The 21,814-nt window shown below is 44.2% G+C and overlaps 3 non-coding genes across 3 annotated transcripts; all 3 read left to right on the top strand.

Annotated features, from left to right (window-relative positions):
* Positions 1-467: 467 nt before the first annotated feature.
* Positions 468-548, top strand: TRNAL-AAG (transfer RNA leucine (anticodon AAG)). Its single transcript has one exon. It is a non-coding gene; the product is annotated as a tRNA-Leu (tRNA).
* A 610-nt stretch (positions 549-1,158) lies between these two features.
* On the top strand, positions 1,159-1,239 carry TRNAL-CAG (transfer RNA leucine (anticodon CAG)). Its single transcript has one exon. It is a non-coding gene; the product is annotated as a tRNA-Leu (tRNA).
* A 12,559-nt stretch (positions 1,240-13,798) lies between these two features.
* On the top strand, positions 13,799-13,879 carry TRNAL-AAG (transfer RNA leucine (anticodon AAG)). Its single transcript has one exon. It is a non-coding gene; the product is annotated as a tRNA-Leu (tRNA).
* The last annotated feature ends 7,935 nt before the right edge of the window (positions 13,880-21,814 follow it).

The raw sequence follows: 21,814 nt of genomic DNA on the forward strand, positions 1-21,814 counted from the left end.
CCATGGTGAGAATTTACCGTAGCTAGAATGAGCATGTTTCATTTTGGTGACGAGTTGATTACGCAACACTATAAGTGGATGAGGTGGTCGAGTTGTTCTAAGGTGGTAGATTCAGGTTCTACTCCGGAAGGACGTGGGTTCAAAACCCACAATCATCATCGATGTAAAACGAGCATGTTTTGTTTTGGCGACATGTAGATTAGGCCACACGATAAATGGATGCGGTGGCCGAGTTGGTTTAAGGCGCTAGATTAAAGTTCTAGTTCGAAAGGGCGTGGGTTCAAATGATAAGTGGATGAGGTGGTCGAGCAACATGAATTGGATAAGTGGTTGAGGTGGCCGAGGTGGTCTAAGGCGCTAGATTAAGGGTCTAGTCTGAAAGGGCATGGGTTCAAATGCCACTATTATTATCGATGTAAAACGAAGATTCGTTTTGGTGATGAGTTGATTAGGGAACACGATAAGTGGATGCGGTGGCCGAGTTGGTCTAAGGCGCTAGACTAAGGTTCTAGTCTGAAAGGGCGTGGGTTCAAATCCCACTCTCATCATCGATGTAAAACTAGCATCTTTCGTTTTGGTGACGAGTTGATTAGGCAACACCATACGTGGATGAGGTGGCTAGGTTGTCCTAAGGCGCTAGAATCATGTTCTAGTCTGGAAGGGCATTTTGAACCCATAGTCATCATCGATGTAAAATAAGCATGTTTTGCTTTCATGACGAGTTCATTAGGCAACACGATAAGTGGATGAGCTAGCCGAGTTGGTCGAAGGTGCTATATTACGGTTCTATTTTGAAAAGGCGGGGGTTCAAATCCAACTCTCATTATCATTGTAAAATGAAGAAGCTTTGTTTTGGCGACGAGTTGATTAGGCAACAAGATAAGTGGATTAGGTCGCTGAGTTGGTCTAAGGCGATAGATTAAGGTTCTAGTCCAAAAGGGAGTGGGTTCAAATCCACTGTCATTATCGATGTAAAACAAACATGTTTCGTTTTGGCAAGGAGTTTATTAGACAACGGGATAAGTGGTTGAGGTGGTCTAATGTGCTAGATTAGAGTTCTAGTCCGAAAGGGCGTGGGTTCAAATCCCACTATTATCAACGATGTAAAATGAACATGTATTATTTTTGTAACGCGTTGATTAGGCAACACGATAAGTGGATGAGGTGGCCGAGTTGGTCTAAGGCGCTAGATTCAGGTTCTAGTCCGAAAGGGCGTGGGTTCAAATCCCACTCTCATCATCGATGTAAAATGGAGATGCTTCGTTTTCGAGACGCTTTGGTTAGGCAACAAGATAAGTAGATGAGGTAGCCGAGGTGGTCCAAGGCAGTAGATTTAGGTTACATACTCCGAAAGGGCATGGGTTCAAATCCACACTCATCATCAATGTAAAATGTACATGTTTTGTTTTTGCGACGAGTTGATTAGGCAACATCATAAGTGGATGAGGTTGCCAAGGTGGCCTAAGACACTATATTAAGGTTGTAGTCCGAAAGGGCTTGGGTACATATCCCACTCTCATCATCGATGTAAAAGAAATATATGGATTAGGCAACATGATAAGTGCATGAGGTGGCCGAGTTGGTCTAAGGTGCTAGATTAAGGTTCTAGTCCGAAAGGGCGTTGGTTCAAATCCCATTCTCATTACCGATGTAAGATGGACATGTTTTGTTTTGCTGACGAGTTGATTAGGCAATAGGATAAATGGTTGAGGCGGCCGAGGTGGTCTAAGGTGCTAGATTAAGGTTCTAGTCCGAAAGAGCGTCGGTTCAAATCCCACTGTCATGATAGATGTGAAATGAACACGATAAGTGGATGCCGTTGTCTACGGTGCTAGATTAAGGTTCTAGTCCAAAATGGCGTGGGTTCAAATCCCACTCTCATCATGGATGTAAAATGAGCATGCCTCCATTTTGGCGAGGAGTTGATTAGGAATCATGAGAAGTGGATGACGTCTAATGTGCTAGATTAAGGTTCTAGTCCGAAAGGGAGTGGGTTCAAATTCTACTCTCATCATCGATCTAAAATGAACACTGTCCGTTTTGCGGACAACTTGATTAGGTAACACGATAAGTGGATAAGGTGGTTGCGTTGGTCTAAAGCGCTACATTAAGGTTCTAGTCCGAAAGGGCATGGGTTCAAATCCCACACTTATCATTGATGTAAAACGAACATGCTTTGTTTTGGTGAGGAGTTGATTAGGGAACATGACAAGTGGATGAGGTGCCCGAGTTGGTCTAAGGCGCTAGATTAAGGTTCTATTTCGAAAGAGCGTGGGTTCAAATCCCACTCTCATCATCAATGTAAAATGAACATGGTTCGTTTTGTCGACGAGCTGATTAGGCAGCACGATAAGTGGATGAGGTGGCCGAGTTGGTCTAAGGTGGTAGAATAAGGTTCTAGTTTGGAAGGGCGTGGGTTCAAATCCCACTCTCATCATCGATGTAATAATAAACTTGTTTCGTTTTGGTGATGCGTTGATTAGGTGACACGATAAGTAGATATGTTTTGGCGACGACTTGTAAACTGAACTAGTGGCGTTTTGGCGACGAGTTGATTAGGCACCACGATAAGTGGATGAGGTGGCCGAGTTGGTCTAAGGCACTAGGTTAAGGTTCTAGTCCGAAAGGGCGTGGGTTCAAATACCACACTCAAAATCGATGTATAATAAGCATGTATCGTTTAGGCGACGAGTTAATTAGGCAACACGATATATGGGTGAGGTGGCCGAGTTGGTCTAAGGTGCTAGATTAAGGTTCTAGTCCGAAAGGGCAAGTGGTCAAATCCCACTCTCATCAGCGATGTAAAGTGAACATGCTTCCTTATGGAAACGAGTTGATTAGGCAACACGATAAGTGGATGAGGTGGTCTTCTTTGTCTAGATGGATGAATGTGGCCAAGTTCCCAAAAACCGACTGGCAATAAAATGGAACCAGTTGGTAATGGAATTGCAACCGACCGGTAAGCAACCCAGAACCGGCCGGTAATCAAATCAGAACAGGCCGGTAATGAAACAGGAAGTTGCCGATAATCAAAATGGAACTGTCTGGTAATCAAAATGGAACCGGCTGGAAATCAATTCGGAACCGGCCTGTAAGGCGGAAACCAAACCGGAATTAGCCGGCAACCAAGACGGATTGGATGGGTGGCGATCGAGACGGACAAATGATAGGATCATGTGGCTAATTAAAGTAAAGGAAAGGAAACTAAAGTAAAGGCCATGTGGACGGTCACATGCAACTAAAAGAAAAAGCCATGCAACTAAAAGTGGTGTTGAGCGGCAATCTCAACCGGAGTCCGAGCCGGTTAGCTAGATCAAGCAATAACCGGAAGCCAAGTAGCAGCTAGTCTACTAGGGAGTTAATATCTCGTAGTTACTGTTAGACGCTCGTGTGAGCATTGAAGTACACCGTACTTCTGTAAATCCATATGGACTCGTAAAAGTGTTCACTGGACACATATATGATGTATAGACTGAGTAATATTTTTGAATTGAGTTTCTGTGTGCTCTCTCCCTCTCTGTCTCTCTCTCTCTCTCTGTCTCTCCCGCGTACTGTAAAGCTCTCCATTAAACTTGTTTTTTGTTTTCTATTGCTTCTGCATGCTATTTGTTTCTACATGGTATCAAAGCGCGAGGGTTGAGAACCTCTGCAGCCGACATTCGCTTTCGCAAGAAGAAAACTTAACCTTTGTAAAGAACAGAAAAAAAAAACAAATGTATAGAGGAATGGCTAGCTCGCTCCCGGTGGAGAAGCTCGATAGATCCAACTACGCATCTTGGTCATACAAGATGCACCAGTACCTGCTTGGGCGTGGTTACTAGATCTATGTCGACGGAGCTAACGAGACAACACCTGATGCGGCACACAAGGACTTCCCGGTGTGGGAATAATTGGCAAGCAGAGTGATGTATTGCTTTGCATCCAGTGTCGGAGACCAGCTGCTGAGCCACGTCCGAGATGCCAAGACGCCAAAAGAGGCTTGGGGAAACCTCAAGAAGGTGTTCGCCGCAAGCACTATAGGCCGGAAGCTGCAACTCCGATAGGAGTTGAGCAATGTCCGACAGAAGGACATGTCGGTGGCTGATTACACAGTCTGAATCAAAGAGATCAGTGACTCGCTTGCCTCTATCAACGTTGGCGTGGCGTGGCTTGCCTAGAAGCGTAGCGTTGTGTAGATTGAAGATAACGTGAAAGTGAGGAAGCAATCACTGAGATTTTGGATGGAAGAGACGAAAGAGTAGAAATAGATAAATAGTGATCAACAAGATATGACAAGATAAGATATAGAATGATAATTGAAGCAATAAAAGAGATTTATAATTATTTGATGAAAGAGTTACAAAAGTGGTTGTAAGCATCGTTGATCATTCGAACTTGGTCTCACAAGATAATCTCTCTTCTCTTTCTTGATAGTAGACCACAACAATCTTCACTTCAATGTTTTGATGAAGATAAAGCTCGAACCACCTCCCTCTAGTTGAGAGTTGACCACCACGATCGCCAAGCTAGAGCTCCACCTTTATGTTGAGCTTCTTCCTTTCTTTCTCTATTTTATGGTATCTCTCATGTAATATATATTTGATTGATATCTCATATCTCTCTCCCTTTGATCTTCTCTTTCACTATTTAAATAGGTGTCCCCATGCATATGATGCATTGGAGGGTACAAGTCATGCATGTGATGCATGATCGCCATTTGGCGTTCATGCATTACATATGATGCATGATAGGCATCTCGCTCATTTGAGCTTTCATGTATGAAAAAATATATAGCATAAGAATAAACATGAAAATATAGTTTAAAAAATAAAGGACCTAGCCTAATGGTAGGTGTGTTGACTTTGGTATATGAGGTTGTGGGTTTGAGTCTCTCAAATATTATTGAATACAACATGTAACATCATTTTTATATCATGAAGCAAATCCTTTATTTTATATATATTATTACTATAGAGTAAATGGTAAGATTTGAAAGTCATAGGGTGGGGTTATTGGTTCAACTCCTCTCTTGTTCGCGTAATATAATATATTTATATATATATTATTTTTCTTTACATATATATAACATTATCATATCTGTTGTTAATATTATCTTTATATATAAAACATTATCAAATGTTATTTTAGTTACGTATTTATCTTATTGTAGACTTTTAATGTGAAACTTTCGTACTTCACGACAACGTCATAGTAGAGGAAGACGAGATGGTACATGTCTGTCTTGGGCGCCTAGCGTCTAAGTTCCGAGCTTTCCGGACAGCAGTATGTACGAGGGCGAATATGTTGTCATTTTTCGACTTACAGTTGATGCTCCTTGAAGAGGAGAAGCACGCCGGTGCGTCAACAAGTGCACCCACCGACAACCGGATGTTGTACACGGAGGCGGATCGGCCCTATGGGCGTGGTGGACGAGGCAGGTCCGCACGCAATGGAGGCGGCCGGCAAGGGCAAGCCCGACGACACAAAGATCGTGGCGACAGCAGTTCCAGGACCTCCACAACCAGGGGGAGTCAAGGTGGCGTCGGAGGCCGGCAAGACAAATCCACCACAGAATGCTGGTACTGTGGTAAAAAGGGCCACAGAGTGGTTCTCCTTCTTGGAGAAACCGGAACAACCAGGAGTCGTCGAAACCAGAGAAGACACTCCACACCCAATTGTGCATATCGGAGAAGTCCCTTTGAGCCATGTCGGACAGAGGGGGAAGCTAATGAATGTATTACACATTCCGACTATCACGAAGAACCTGGTGCCGGTCAGACAGATCGTCGACCATGGAATGCAGGTGCGGTTTACACACCTCGGGCCAATTCAACAGTTATCTGCAGCAAAAAGGAATTCGGAGAGAATTCAGTTGCAGATACACACCGGAGCAAAACAGTGTGGCCGAGAGAAAGAACCGGTCGATCATCGACGCAGTAAGGGCAATGCTGGAAGAGAAGAGCATGCCCCATTTCTATTGGGCGGAGGCGGTTCGGACGGACGTCTACATCAGTGACAAGGTGTCCGCGCAGGAGTTGTATTTCGGATGCAAGCCGAATTTGAGACACCTTGGGATATTCGGTAGCATTGCATATGTTCATGTACCGGATGAGAATCGAAGGAAGCTGGATGCTAAGTCGGAGAAATGCATCCTAGTCGGCTACTCGCATGAGCAAAAGGGGTACAAGTGTTATAACCCCCGGACGAAGCAGGTCCGAGTTAGCCGGGATGTAGAGTTTGATGAAACGGCATTATGGTATGCCTTACCGACTTCTGACCCCCACCCGATACCGGAGGATGAGGCTAGTGAGCTTGAACCGGTCCAATTAGAAGACGAAGGGTCTGAGACTCAAGAAGAGAGTCCGGAATTGTTTCGGTTGAGTGGGCCGAACGAGCAACTGGGTCTGCCAGACCAGTCGGATGATGAACCGGCGAGTAGTGGAGACTCTGTTGTGCTCTCCCCGCGCAAGGAACCGAGGAGACAGTTCATGCGCAAAGAGAAGGGGAAGAAGAAGATGCTGGGATACGAAACCAGCAATGACGAGTTGGATCGGAGCGGATCCAACTCCGAAAAGGAAGTTGGCGGATCTTCAGGAACGAAGACCGAACCGGCCAAGAAGGGCCTAAAACCGGGTAGTTGTGAGTTATGCCGGTCTTCCCGCCAAAAGGAACCCGTGAAGCGGTACAGATACAATGAGTACATGGCGCATCACTATGCCTACATGACCAAGGTGGTGGAGGTGCATGAGCCGGAAAGCTACGCAGAAGCAGCAAAGGACACACATTGGCGTGCCGCTATGGAAAAAGAAATACGAGCACTTGATGCAAATGACACATGGGACCTAGTTGACCATCCCCGACACTGTAAACCAATCGGATGTAAGTGGGTGTACAAAGTAAAGTACAATGTCGACGGATCGGTTAACTGGTACAAGGCCCGGTTAGTGGCAAAGGGATACGCGTAGACCCATGGAATCGACTACGATGAGACCTTCGCTCCAGTAGCAAAGATGACGATGGTTCGTGTGGTGCTGGCGGTTGCTGCGGCAAGGGAGTGGCATCTTCACCAGATGGACGTGAAGAATGCATTTCTTCAAGGAGATCTTGAAGAAGAGGTCTTTATGACCCAACCTCCCGGTTTCCAGACGGAGATGAACAAGTCAGCGGTATGCCGGCTGAAGAAGTCACTTTATGGCCTAAAGCAAGCCCCCCGAGCTTGGAGTGCGAAGATCACGCACCGGTTACGTAAGATGGGGTTTGCGGCCTCCAAGTCTGACTCTTCGTTCTTCATCCGGCAAGGTCCGGACGGTCCGGTTTGCATCCTGTTGTATGTTGATGATCTAGTCATCACCGAACCCAGACTTGATGAAATCAGCCAAGTCAAGTCCCAATTGTCGGAAGCATTTGAGATGAAGGACCTGGGGGACCTTCACTATTTCCTCGGGATCGAGGTGATCCGAACCCCCGATGGCATATTGCTCTCACAAAGACACTATGTGTTGAATATGTTGTACAAGTTCAGCATGACGGCATGCCGACCAATCTCCACACCCCTAGACCGGAACAAGAAGCATCGTCCCGACTTCGGACCGACATGCAATGAGAAGCGCTTCCGGCAAATCGTCGGAAGCCTCATATATTTGACAATCACCCTACCCGAGATCAGTTATCTGGTCGGCGTTATCAACGAATATATGCAAAAGCCGACCGTGGAGCACCTTCTGTGCGCGCATCAAATTTTGCGATATGTGAGCGGCACGAGGGACCGGGGACTGTTATACCGGCATGGTATAACCGAAGAGCTAGTCGGCTACACCGATGCCGATTGGGCCGGCGATGCATCGGATCGCCGATCCACCTTCGGCTATATGTTTTCCCTTGGTAGTGCAGCTGTTGCGGGGAGCAGCAAAAAGTACCCAACAATGGCCCTCTCGAGCACTGAGGCTGAATACTGGGGCGCTACCGTTGCCACCTGTGAAGCCATTGGGCTTCGGCGACTGTTGCAAGACCTGCGGATCGAAGTGTAGACCCCGATCCTGATCTACTGCGACAACATAAGCAGCATGCAGCTCACCAAGAACCTTGTATTCCATGCTCGCACAAAGCACATAGAAGTGCACTACCACTTCGTGCGTGAGTGTGTCTTGAGCGGTGAAGTCGAACTTCAGTATGTTCATACGGATCGGCAAGTTGCTGACATCTTCACCAGACCGCTTGGATTGGACAAGTTGCAGCACTTCACCGAAATGCTTGGTGTTCAGCATCTCGACATGCCACACTTGAGGGGGAGAATGGGCAAAGGCAAAGAAATTGTCGATTGCGCCAGTGAGGGAAGAACCGACAAAGGAGGAGACAAGAAGAAGAAAGGAGCCGAGTCGACAAAGGAAGTTGACACATCCGAACAAGTTGGAACAAGCGGCAGCGGCGGCATAGTCAAGAAGGACAGAGCCAACCGGAAGAAGAAGGTCAAGACCCAGACATGGTCCGATGTGGTGAAGGGCCTGGAAACAGAAGACGAATTGGGAGCAATCGATTCAGAAGAACCGGATCAATTCAAGACCAAGAGGACAAGATGGCAACACAAGTCGACGCCAACACGAAGGAATCGGCGGGTCGACAAGCGCCGAAGTCACAGTAGCGAGGGAGCTGATTTGGGCCTGTTGAGCAGACAAGCTGACCGAGGAGGTCGAGATGCACAGAAACAGAGGGGTCGTGGCAAACGGAACCGGACGAACGAGGAGCGCGAGCAAGGCAGAGTGATGCCAGAAGGAGCCCGGTGGATGGACCGGCTGCCATGGATACTGACACTACGATTCGACCTCAAGTTGAGCTTGAGGGGGAGTGTTGAGCGGCAAGCTCAATTGGATTTAGAAGGATGAGCCCGATAGGTGAGCCGGTGAGCTGGGGAGCCGGTTAGCTGGATCAAGCAGTAACCGAAAGCCAAGTAGCAGCTAGTCTACTAGGGAGTTAATATCTTGTAGTTACTGTTAGACGCTCGTGTGAGCATTGAGGTACACCGTACTTCTATCAGTCCATATGGACTTGTATAAAAGTGTTCACTGAACACATACGATGTACAGATTGAGTAATATTTTTCAATTGAGTTTCTATGTGCTCTCTCTCTCTCTCTCTCTCTCTCTCTCTCTCTCGCGTAATGTAAAGCTCTCCATTAAACCTGTTTTCTATTTTCTGTTTTCTATTGCTTCCGCACGCTATTTGTTTCTACAAGTGGGCATGCAAAGTAACATTGAAGGCTATGATTAATGGAGAACTGCATATAAATTCCATTTTTTATCCTACACATCCTCTCTCCATTTTTTATTTTATTTTCCTTCTTAGATTCCCTTATCTCACTGGGCCATAACACTCATAAACTCTAATTTTCCATATAGAAGCCATATCTCTCATAAAGCCTAATTTCCTTACGGAATCCAAAAACCCTAATTTTCCCTACGGAAGCCATATCTCTCAAAACCCCTAATTTTTCTTTTCTATTAATCTTAGTAAACCTAAAACTTATGAATCCCAAGATCGGGACATATTGTAATTTCTTTTCCTTTGTTAATGAAAATTATTAAATTTTCTCGTTTTCGTTAATTGTTAAAAGTATAAACACACGAATCTGATATCCTCTGGTCGGAGGCCCCGGGGTCCTGCCTCAAGTTCACGTATCCTCGTCATATTTTCGCGACATCTTTGGTGAACCCGACGTGAAACAAGGCGGCAAGAGGATATCTCATGGAGGCATATAGATACAAAGAGTCGAAGAGATGCAGCTTATACGAGTTCAACCAATGGGTATCATCATTAAAGACCCACCAAAGTGCCATGCATGCTTTCGTTGAGTTTGAGTGTCGCTTCACAGAACTCTCAGAGCGGGATCAAAGATTGGTGGGGGTGGATAAAGTCCTAATGTTCATGAAATCAATAGATTTGAAGGAAAGGAAAACCATTGGAATCCGACTTGAGGATGATGATGGTGCAAATGGCCTCACCGAGGATTGGACGAAAGTGGAAAGAGTATGTCAACTACACTATAAAAGGAAGAAAAGATTCTCATCGACAACAACACAACCCACGATGGATGGTGAAAGGAGGACAGGAAGTAACAACAAATTACCACCTAAAGAAGAGAGCTTGAAGAGGGAAGGTTCGATGTTACTCGACATAGAGGCCTTCATAAACGAGGCATATGAGAAATTAAAGGTGCAAGTGGAGGCCAAAGAGAATCTTATACTGGAACCAAAACCGATTAAAATGGTTATCAAGGAAGAAGAGACCTCCCAACAAAGATGGAGTAATGATACAGCCAATATGAAGGCCGAAGTTCGGTACAACAACACCACGAGAGAAGGTGTGGAATAAGACGCCTTCTCGTCTTGGAAAGAAACAATGATGAAGAATGAAACCAATGAATCGCGGGTGGTGAATGCCACTTCAAGAGAGGACAAATGTTTCGAAACACGCATTGTGTCTGAAACATCAAGTGATGAAGGTGAAAGCATGAGCAAAGCTTGCATGATCAAGGGAGATAAAAAGTGTGAGGTCAACATGATTGAGGAGGTAGCCACGAGAAATGACATCGAGTCAAAGGTGGCTAAGGACCAGTCAATGGCGGATTGCCGTGTTGAGACTTTCTCCACACTTGTTCTAGAGACTTGGGCAGATGCGTCAGAAAGCAAATGTGAGACCCAAGAGACGGAAGGTGGCGGCGAGGAAGTGAAGACGAAGCTAACACATGCGAAGAAGAGGGAGACGTCAAGATGAAGATGGTAGACGATGATCATGAAGAGACTTTCCCCACAAAAGTTCTTGAGACTTGGGCATTAACCGATGTAAGACCCAAGAGATGGAAGGTGGCGGCGACGAAACAAAGGCCAAAACCAATGCGGACAACCATAAGGTGGAAGTGGCTAAGGGTAGCTCGACAAAGACAAACTATGAAAACGTATGGATCCCTCCACACTCGTTCGAGAGACTTGGGCATTAACCGATGTAAGACCCAAGAGAAGGAAGGTGGCGGCGAGGAATTGAAGGCCAAAGCTAACACATGCAAAGAAGAGGGAGACGTCAAGATGAAGAGGGTGGACGATGATCATGAACAGACTTTCCCAACAAAAGTTCTTGAGACTTGGGCATTAACCGATGTAAGACCCAAGAGATGGAAGGTGACGGCGAAGAAACAAAGGCCAAAGCCAATGCGGACAACCATAAGGTGGAAGTGGCTAAGGGTAGCTCGACAAAGACAAACTATGAAAATGTATGGATCCCTCCACACTCGTTCGAGAGACTTGGGCATTAACTGATGTAAGACCCAAGAGAAGGACGATGGCAGCGAGGAAGCAAGGGTTGAAGCTAATGCGTGCAATAAGGAAGTCATGGTCAACTCCAAAGTATACCACAAAAGTAGAAAAAGTGAGAAGCATGAAAAGTGTTCACTTAAGGACCTTGACATGTGCATGCAGTTGCAGAATGAACCACTAACAGTACTCAACAATAGTACTTCGATAAGGCCTTTGAAAGGCATGCATGGAACAAGAAAGGATGATAAAAGAAAGTTAGATGACCAAGGAGATGGCCGAGATGAAGGTGGCACGTGCACTAGGCGTGCAACATTATGCTCCAGAGGAGCAAAGAGAGCCATGACAACCAGTCATGGAAATGCAAAGACTGAACGAAGAATATGGTGGATCAGATGGCAACGACGGTTCGGGTATAAAGAAGAAACATCGATGAAGTAGAACAATCAAAAGAGGAACCTCACTACAATTGGCACATACCGGTGGATGTGTAGGTTTGGTGGGGGTGAATGTCGTGTGGTTTTTCACACACGATATGAAAACTATGTAAAAATAATAATAAAATAAAATGGACAACTACATATCAAGATAGGTGGACATGAAGTTTGAGAAGATAGGGAAAATAGAACTATGATTTATCCCACATAGATAGGAAACTTAAGGCCCTGACTATATAAGCACATTGAGATCCCTTAGTTTTCATTTGTGTTAAAAGCACTTTGGCCACTTTGTCTAGATGGATAAATGTGGCCAAGTTCCCAAAAACCGACTAGCAATAAAATGGAACCGGTTGGTAATGGAACTGAAATTGGCCGATAAGCAAACCGGAACCGGCCGGTAAGCAAACTGGAATCGGTCGGTAATCAAATCGGAACCGGCCGGTAAGCAAACTGGAACCGGTCAGTAAGCAAACCGGAACCTGTCGGTAATCAAAATGGAACCGACCGGTAAGCAAACTGGAACTGGCCGGTAATCAAAATGGTACCGGTCGGTAAGCGAATTGAAATCGGATGGAAATCAATTCAAAACCGGCCGGTAAGCCGGAAACCAAACTGAAATCGGCTGGGGAGCAAATTGGAATCCGCTTGTAAGCGAAACCGGAACCGGCCGGCAATCAAATCAGAACCGGACTAGACAGACGCAGACCGAACAGATTGGCTGGGCGGCCATCGAGACAAATAGATGATAGGATAATGTGGCTAAGTAAAGGCCATGTGGACGGTCGCATGCAACTAAAAGAAAAAGCCATGGAACTAAAAATGGATGCAAAGTAGAGGCCATGTAACTAAAAGTGGGCATGCAAAGTAACATTGAAGGCTATGATTAATTTTAGTAGAGGCCACTTTTAGTTCCATGGCCTCTACTAAAAGTAGAGGCAATGGAACTAAAAGTGGGCATGCAAAGTAACATTGAAGGCTATGATTAACAGAGAACTGCATATAAATTCCATTTTTTTTCCTACACATCCTCTCTATATTTTTTATTTTCTTTTCCTTCTTAGCTCCCTTATCTTATGGAAGCCATAACACTCAAAAACCCTAATTTTCCCTACGAAAGCCATATCTCTCAAAACCCCTAATTTTTCTTTTCTATTAATCTCAATAAACCTAAAACTTCTGAATCCCAATCTTGGGACATATTGTAATTTCTTTTCCTTTATTAATGAAAATTATTAAATTTTCTCCTTTCTCTTAATTATTAAAAGTATAAACGCACGAATCTGATATCCTCTGGTAAGAGGCCCCGAGGTCCTGCCTCAAGTTCACGTCTCCTCGTTGTATTTTCGCGATAACGGGTTGATTAGGGAACACGATAGGTGGATGAGGTGGTCGAGTTGGTCTAAGCCGCTAATTTAAGGTTCTAGTTCGAAAGGGCATGTGGTCAAATCCCACTCTCATCATCGATGTAAAGTGAACATGCTTCGTTTTGGCGACGAGTAGATTAGGCAACACGATAAATGGATGAGGTGGCCAAGTTGGTCTAAGTTTAGAACCTCGATTAAGGTTCTAGTCCGAAATTGTGTGGGTTCAAATCGCACTGTCATCATCAGTGTAAAATGAAAATGCTTCGTTTTGGCGACGGGTTGATTATGTAACACGATAAGTGGATGAAGTGGATGAGGTTGTCAAAGCCGATAGATTAAGCTTCTAGTCCCAAAGGGCATGGGTTCAAATCATTATCGATGTAAAATGAACATGCGTTGTTCTAGTAACAGTTGATTAGGCAACACGATAAGTGCATAAGGTGGTCGTGTTCGTCTAAGGCGCTAGATTAAGCTTCTATGCCGAAAGGGCGTGGGTTCAAATTCCACTCTCATCATTGGTGTAAAATGAACATCCTTCCTTTTGGCGACGGGTTGAGTAAGCAACACAATAAATGGATGACGTAGCTGAGGTTGTCAAAGTCGATAGATTAAGCTTCAAGTCCAAAAGGACATGGGTTCAAATCCCACTCTTATTATCGATGTAAAATGAACATGCATTATTCTAGTAATGGTTGATTACGCAACACGATAAGCGGATGAGGTGACCGAGTTGGTTTAAGGCGCTAGATTAAGGTTCTAGTCCGAAAGGGCGTGGGTTCAAATCCCACTCTCATCATCGGTGTAGAATGAACACGCTTCGTTTTGGCGACGGATTGATTAGGCATCACGCTAAGTGGATGAGGTGGCCAAGGTTATCAAAGGCAATAGATTACGCTTCTAGTCTGAAAGGGCATGGGTTCAAATCCCAATCTTATCATCAATGTAAAATGAACATACCTCGTTTTGGTGATAGGGGTATTACGCAACACGGTAAGAAGTTGAGGTGGCTCAGTTGGTGTAAGCCGCTAGTAAAAAAGGGTGTGGGTTGAAATCCCATTGTTATACCTAATGTAAAGTGAACATCCGTCGTTATAGGGACGATTGATTAGAAAACACAATTAGTGGATGAGGCGCTAGATTAAGGTTCTAGTCTGAAGGTGCGTGGGTTCAAATCCCCCTCTCATCATCGATGTATAATAAGGATACATTGTTTTGGTGACGGGTTAATTAGGCAACACGATATATGGATGACGTGGCCGAGTTGGTCTAAGGTGCTAGATTAAGGTTCTAGTCCGAAAGGACATGTGTTCAAATCCCACTCTCATCATCGATGTAAAGTGAACATGCTTCGTTTTGGCGATGAGTTGATTAGGTAAGTGGATGAGGTGGTTGATTGGGTCTAAGGTTAGAACCTAGATTAAGGTTCTAGTCCGAAAGGGCGTGGGTTCAAATTCCACTCTCATCATCGATGTATAATAAGGATACATCGTTTTGGCGATGAGTTAATTTGGCAACACAATATATGGATGAGGTGGCCGAGTTGGTCTAAGGTGCTTGATTAAGGTTCTAGACGGAAAGGACATGTGATCAAATCCCACTCTCATCATCGATGTAAAGTGAATATGCTTCGTTTTGGCGACGAGTTGATTAGGTACCATGATAAGTGGATGCAGTGGCCGAGTTGGTCTAAGGTTAGAACCTAGATTAAGGTTCTAGTTCAAAAGGGCGTGGGTTTAAATCCCACTATCATGATTGGTGTAAAATGAACATGCTTCGTTTTCGTGACGGGTTGATTAGGCAACACGATAAGTGGATGAGGTGGCCGAGTTGTTTTAAGGTCCTAGATTAAGGTGCTAGTCCGAAAGGGCGTGTGTTCAAATCACACTCTCATCATTGATGTAAAATGAACATGTGTCGTTCTAGTGACAGTTGATTAGGCAACATGATAAGTGGATTAGGTGGCCGAGTTGGTCTAACGCGCTAGATTAAGGTTCTAGTCCGAAAGGGGGTGGGTTCAAATCCCACTCTCCTCATCGGTGTAAAATGAACATGCTTCGTTTTGGCGATGGGTTGATTAGGCAAGACACTAAGTGGATGAGGTGGCCGAGGTTGTCAAAGGGAATAGTTTAAGCTTATAGTCCGAAAGGGCATGGGTTCAAATGCCACTCTTATCATTGAAGTAAAATGAACATGCGTCGTTTTGGTGATGGGGGTATTAGGTAACAGGGTAAGAGCCTAAAGTGGCTCAGTTGGTGTAAGGGGCTAGATTAAGTATGTACTAAAAAAGGTCATGGGTTGAAATCCCACTGTCATAATTGATGTAAAATGAACTATTGTTTTAGGGACGGTTGATTAGGCAACACGATAAGTGGATGATGTGGCCGAGTGGGTCTAAGGTGCTAGCTAGATTAAGGTTCTAGTCGTAAAGGGCGTCGGTTCAAATCCCACTCTCATCATCGATGTATAATAAGGATACATTGTTTTGGTGATGAGTTAATTAGGCCACACAATATATGGATGAGGTGGCCGAGTTGGTCTAAGGCGCTAGATTAAGGTTCTAGTCCGAAAGGACAGGTGGTCAAATCCCCCTCTCATCATCGATGTAAAGTGAACATGCTTTGTTTTGGCGCTGAATTGATTAGGCAACATGATAAGTGGATGAGGTGGCCGAGTTGGTCTATGGCTAGAACCTAGATTAAGGTTTTAGTCCGAAAATGCATGGGTTCAAATTCCACTCTTATCATTAGTGTAAAATGAACATGCTTCGTTTTCACGATGGTTTGATTTTGTTGATGAGGTGGGCGAGTTGTTTTAAGGTGCTAAATTAAGGTTTTAGTCCGAAAGGGCTCGGTTCAAATCCCACACTCATCATCCAATGAAGACGAACATGCTTCGTTTTGGCGTCGAGTTGATTAGGCAACACGAGAAGTGAATGAGGTTGTCTACCTTGCTAGATTAAGGTTCTGCTCCAGGAGGGCATGGATTCAAATCCCACTCTCATCATCCATATAAAACGAAGATGTTTCATTTTGGCGATGAGTTGATGAGGCAACACAATAAGTGGATGAGGTGGCCGAATTGTTCTAAGGCGCTAGATTAATATTCTAGTACGAAATGGCGTGGGTTCAAATCCCACTGTCATCATCGATGTAAAATGACCATGTTTCATTTTGACGACGAGTTGATTAGGCAACACAATAAGTGGATTAGGTGGCCGATTTTTTCTAAGGCGCTAAATTCAGGTTCGAGCCCGGAAGGGAGTGGGTTCAAAACCCACAGTCATCATCGATGTAAAACGAGCATTTTTTGTTTTAGCGATGAGTTGATTAGGAAACGTGATAAGTGGATGGGGTGGCTGAGTTGGTCAAAGGTGCTACATTAACCTTCTAGTCCGAAAGGGCATCTGTTCAAATCCCACTCTCATTATCGATATAAAATGAACAAGCTTTGTTTTGGCGACGAGTTGATTAGGTAACACGATAAGTGCATGAGGCCTAGTTGGTTGAAGGTGGTAGATTAAGCTTTGGGGCTGGGTTTAAATCCCATTCTCATCATCGATGTAAAAGGAACATGCTTTGTTTTGGCAACGAGTTGATTTGGCAACATGAGAAGTGAATCATGTTGTCTCAGGCCCTTGATTAAGGTTCTAGTACGAAAGGGCGTGGATTAAAATCCCACTCTCATCATCGATGTAAAAATGAACATGCTTTGTTTTGGGGATGACTTGATTAGGGAACACGATAATTTGATGAGGTGGTTGAGTTGGTCTAAGGCTCTAGATTAAGGTTCTAGTCTGAAAGGGTGTGGGTTCAAATTGCAGTCTCATCATCTATATAAAATGAATATGCTTGTTTTTGAGGACGAGTTGATTAGGTAACATGATAAGTGGTTGAGGTGGCCGAGGTGGTCTCAGTCACTAGATTAAAGTCCTAGTTGAAATGGGTTTGGGTTCAAATCCCACTGTCATCATTGATGTGGAATACGCGGATTAATCTCTGGCCACAACCGAAGCGTAGATCACTTGATGACAATCAAAACACAGACGAAATGGTAATGGAGGTAAGTACACAAAACAGAAAGAGAATACACAGGATATTAGCGTGGAAAACTTTGAGAGGGAAAAACCACGGGAGTCCACAGACTCCAAACTATCACTCTGTAAAGTAATACAACAGGGAGCACAAAGGCAACGACCTCTTGCTCACAATCTTCGCCTAGCGGCGGTTACAACAGAGACTAAATCTCTATATTTCGCTCTCTCTCTCTCTCTCTTACGCACTGTACAGAAGTTACACCAATAACTCTATCATAATAACTATTAAGTTTGCCCTAGGTCATATTTACAAATATAGCCCTAGTGGGCTCTCTGGAACATATTTACATATATGTCCCTTCCATCCGATAAGAGGTTCTCACTGGGCCTGCAACATCTGGTTCTCACTGGGTCTTCCTTGTCAGGTACTCGTCATCCGGTTCTCAATGGGTCTTCCGTTGCCGGGTACTGCACATCCGGTTCTCACCGAGTCTTCTGTTGCCGGGTACTCTACATACGGATTGCTCATCAACACTATTCTTCTCACTTCCCATCCAGAGGAACTTGTTTCCTAACAATTATTGATGTAAAACGAGCATGTTTCATTTTGGTGAAGAGATGATTAGGCAACACGATAAGCAGATCAGGTGGCCGAGTTGGTGTAATCCCACTCTCATCATCGATGTAAAATGAAAAAGCTTCATTTTGGGGATGACTTGATTATGCAACACGATACTTGGATGAGATGGTCTAGTTAGTCTAAGGCGCTCGATTAAGGTTCTAGTCCGAAAGGGTGTGGGTTCAAATCGCACTGTCATCATCGATATAAAATGAATATGCTTGTTTTGGCAACTAGTTGAATAAGCGGATGTGGTGGCCGAGTTGTTCTAAAGTGCTAGATTAGGGCTCGTGTTCATTTCCCACTCTGCTCGTTTTGGCGAGGAGTTGATTAGACAACGGGATAGGTGGTCGAGATTTGGCGACGAGTTGTAAAATGAAGAAACTTCGTTTTGGCGATGAGTTGATTAGGCAACACGATATGTGGATGAGGAGGTGGAGGTGGTCTTAGGCGCTAGATTAAGGTTCTAGTCCAAAAGGGTACGGTTCAAATCCCACTGTAATCATCGATGTAAGATGAACATGCTTTGTTTTGGAGACGAGTTGATTAGGTAACACGAGAAGTGGATGAGTTTGTCTAAGGTGCTCGATTAAGGTTCTTCTCCAAGAGGGCATGTGTTCAAATCTCAGTCTCATCATCGATGTAAACCAAAGATGTTTCATTTTTGCGATGAGTTGATGAGGCAACACGATAAGTGGATGAGGTGGCCGAGTTGTTCTAAGGTGCTAGAAGGTTCTAGTCTGAATGGGCGGGGATTCAAATCTCATTATCGATGAAAAATGAACAAGCTTTGTTTTGGCGACGAGTTGATTAGGGAACATGATAAGTGGATGAGGTTGTCGGGTTTCTCTAAGGCGGTAGATTAAGGTTCTAGTTCAAAAGGGCGTAGGTTCACATCCCACTCTCATCATCAATGTAAAAATAATTTTTTTTCGTTTTGTCAATGAGTTGTAAAATGAACAAGTTTCGTTTTGGTGACAAATTGATTAGGCACCACGATAAGTTGATGAGTTGGCGGAGTTGGTCTAAGGCGCTACATTAAGGTTCTAGTCCAAAATGGTTGTGTTCAAATACCACTCTCATCATCGATGTAAGATGACAATGCTTCGTTTTGGCAACGAGTTGACTAGGCAACATGACATGTGGATGAGGTTATCTAAGGTGCTATATTAAGGCTCTACTGTAGGAGGGCATGGGTTCAAATCCAACTCTCATCATCCATGTAAAACGAAGATGTTTCGTTTTGGCGATGAGTTGATGACGCAACACAATAAGTGGATGAGGTGGCCCAGTCGTTCTAAAGCGCTAGATTAACATTCTAGTACGAAATGGCGTGGGTTCAAATCCCACTGTCATAATCGATGTAAAATGACCATGTTTTATTTTGGCGACGAGTTGATAAGAAAACACCATAAGTGGATGAGGTGGTCGATTTGTTCTAAGGCGCTAGATTCAGGTTCTAGTCCGGAAGGGCAGGGTTTCAAAACCCATAGTCATCATCGATGTAAAACGAGCATGTTTTGTTTTGGTGATGAGTTGATTAGGCAACACGATAAGTAGATGAGGTGGGTGAGTTGGTTGAAGACACTAAATTAACGTTCTAGTTCGAAAGGGCGTGGGTTCAAATCACAATGTAATTATCGAAAGGGCGTGGGTTTATTAGGCAACACGATAAGTGCATGACATGGCCGAGTTGGTGTAAGGTGGTAGAATAAGGTTCGGGGTTGGGTTCAAATCCCACTCTCATCATCAATGTAAAATGAAGATGCTTCATTTTGGGGACGATTTGATTAGGAAACATGAGAAGTGGATGAGGTTGTCTAAAGCGCTAGTAAGAAAGGGCGTGGATTCAACTCCCACTCTCATCATCGATGTAAAATGAACATGCTTCATTTTGGGGAAAACTTGATTAGGCAACACGATACTTGGATGAGATGGCCTAGTTAGTCTAAGGCGCTCGATTAAGGTTCTAGTCCGAAAGGGTGTGGGTTCAAGTCGCACTGTCATCATCGATATAAAATGAATATGCTTGTTTTTGGGGACGAGTTGATTAGGCAACATGATAAGTGGTTGAGGTGGTCTAAGGCGCTAGATTAAGGTTCTAGTCCAAATGGGCATGGGTTTAAATTCCACTCTCATCATTGATGTAAAATGAGCATGTTTCGTTTTGCCAACGAGTTGATTAGGCAACACAATAAACGGATGAGGTGGCTGAGTTGGTCTAATCCCACTCTCATCATTGATGTAAAATGAACATGTTTCCTTCCAGAGACGATTTGATTACGCAACAAGATAATTTGATGAGGTGGTCGAGTTGGTCTAAGTTGCTAGATTAAGGTTCTAGTCCGATAGGGCGTGGTTTCAAATCCCACTCTCATCATTGATATAAAATAAATATGCTTGTTTTGGCAACTAGTTGATTACGCAACAAGATAAGTGGTTGAGGTGGTCTAAGGTGCTAGATTTAGGTTCTAGTCCGGAAGGGCGTGGGTTCAATTCCCACTGTTTTGTTTAGCCAATGAATTGATTAGGCAACACAATAAGCGGATGAGGTGCCCGAGTTGTTATAAGGCACTAGATTAAGATTCTAGTCCGGAAGGGCTCATGTGCATTTCCCACTCTGCACATCGATATTAAATGAACATGCTTCATGTTAATGACAAGTTGATTACACAACAGACTAAGTGGATGAGGTGGCCAAGTTGGTCTAAGGTGGTAGATTAAGGTTCTAGTCTAAAAGGGCATGGGTTCAAATCCCACTCTCATCATCGATGTAACATGAACATGTTTTGTTTTGCCGATGAGTTGATTAGGAAATAGGGAAGTGGTTGAGGTGACCGAGGTGGTCTAATGCAGTAGGTTAAGGTTCTACTCCGAAAGAGCGTCGGTCCAAATCCCATTGTCATGATAGATGTGAAATGAACATGCTTCGTTTTGCGACGCGTTGATTAGGCAACATGATAAGTGGATGTCGTTCTCTACGACGCTAGATTAAGGTTCTAGTCCGAAATGGCGTGGGTTCAAATCCCACTCTCATCATCCATGTAAAATGAACATGCCTCATTTTGGCGAGGAGTTGATTAGGAATCACGAGAAGTGGATGACTTGTCTAAGCGCTAGATTAAGGATCTAGTCCGAAAGGGAGTGGGTTCAAATTACACTCTAATCATCGATCTAAAATGAGCATGGTTCGTTTTGCGGACGACTTGATTAGGAAACACGATATGTGGATGAGGCGCTAGATTAAGGTTCTAGTCTGAAAGAGTGTGGGTCCAAATCCCGCTCTCATCATCGATGTAAAACGAACAAGCTTCGTTTTGGTTACGAGTGCTCATGATAAGGGACCATCAGAAGTGGATGATGTGGCTGAGTTGGTCTAAGCCCCTAGATTAAGGTTCTAGTTTGAAAGGGCATGGGTTCAAATCCCACTATCAACATCGATGTAAAATGAACATGCTTCGTTTTGGCTATGGGTTGAATTGGGAACAAGATAAGTGGATGAGGTGGCCTGAATTGGGAACAAGATGAGTTGGTCTAAGCCGCTTTTGTGATGTGGGTAAAATGAACATGTGTTTTGTTTCGTCGGCGATTTGATTAGGCAAGATAAGTGGATGAGGTGTCCGAGTTGGTGTAAGGCAGTAGATTAAGGTTCTAGTTCGAAAGGTCGGGGGTTCAAATCCGCCTCTTATCATCGATGTAAAATGAACATGCTTCATTTCGAGGATGAGTTGATTAGGAAATAGGAGAAGTGAATGAGGTTGTCTAAGGCGCTAAATTGAGGTTCTCGTACGAAAGGGCGTGGATTAAAATCCCAGTATCATCATCGATGTAAAATGAATATGCTTCATTTTGGGGACAACTTGTGAGGTTGTCGAGTTGGTCTAAGGTGCTCGATTAAGGTTCTAGTCTAAAAGGGCGTGGGTTTAAATCGCAGTCTCATCATCGATATAAAATGAATATGCTTGTTTTGGTAACTTGTTGATTAGCCGGCTAAGTGGTTGAGGTGGCCGAAGTGGTCAAAGGCGCTAGATTAAGGTTCTAGTCCGAAAGGGTGTGGGTTCAATTCCCACAGTCATTAT

Source organism: Azolla caroliniana, unplaced genomic scaffold, assembly GCF_043228905.1.
Source record: "Azolla caroliniana isolate FFs.n. ecotype wild unplaced genomic scaffold, voAzoCaro1.0.p SCAF_22, whole genome shotgun sequence".
Classification (NCBI taxonomy): domain Eukaryota; kingdom Viridiplantae; phylum Streptophyta; class Polypodiopsida; order Salviniales; family Salviniaceae; genus Azolla; species Azolla caroliniana.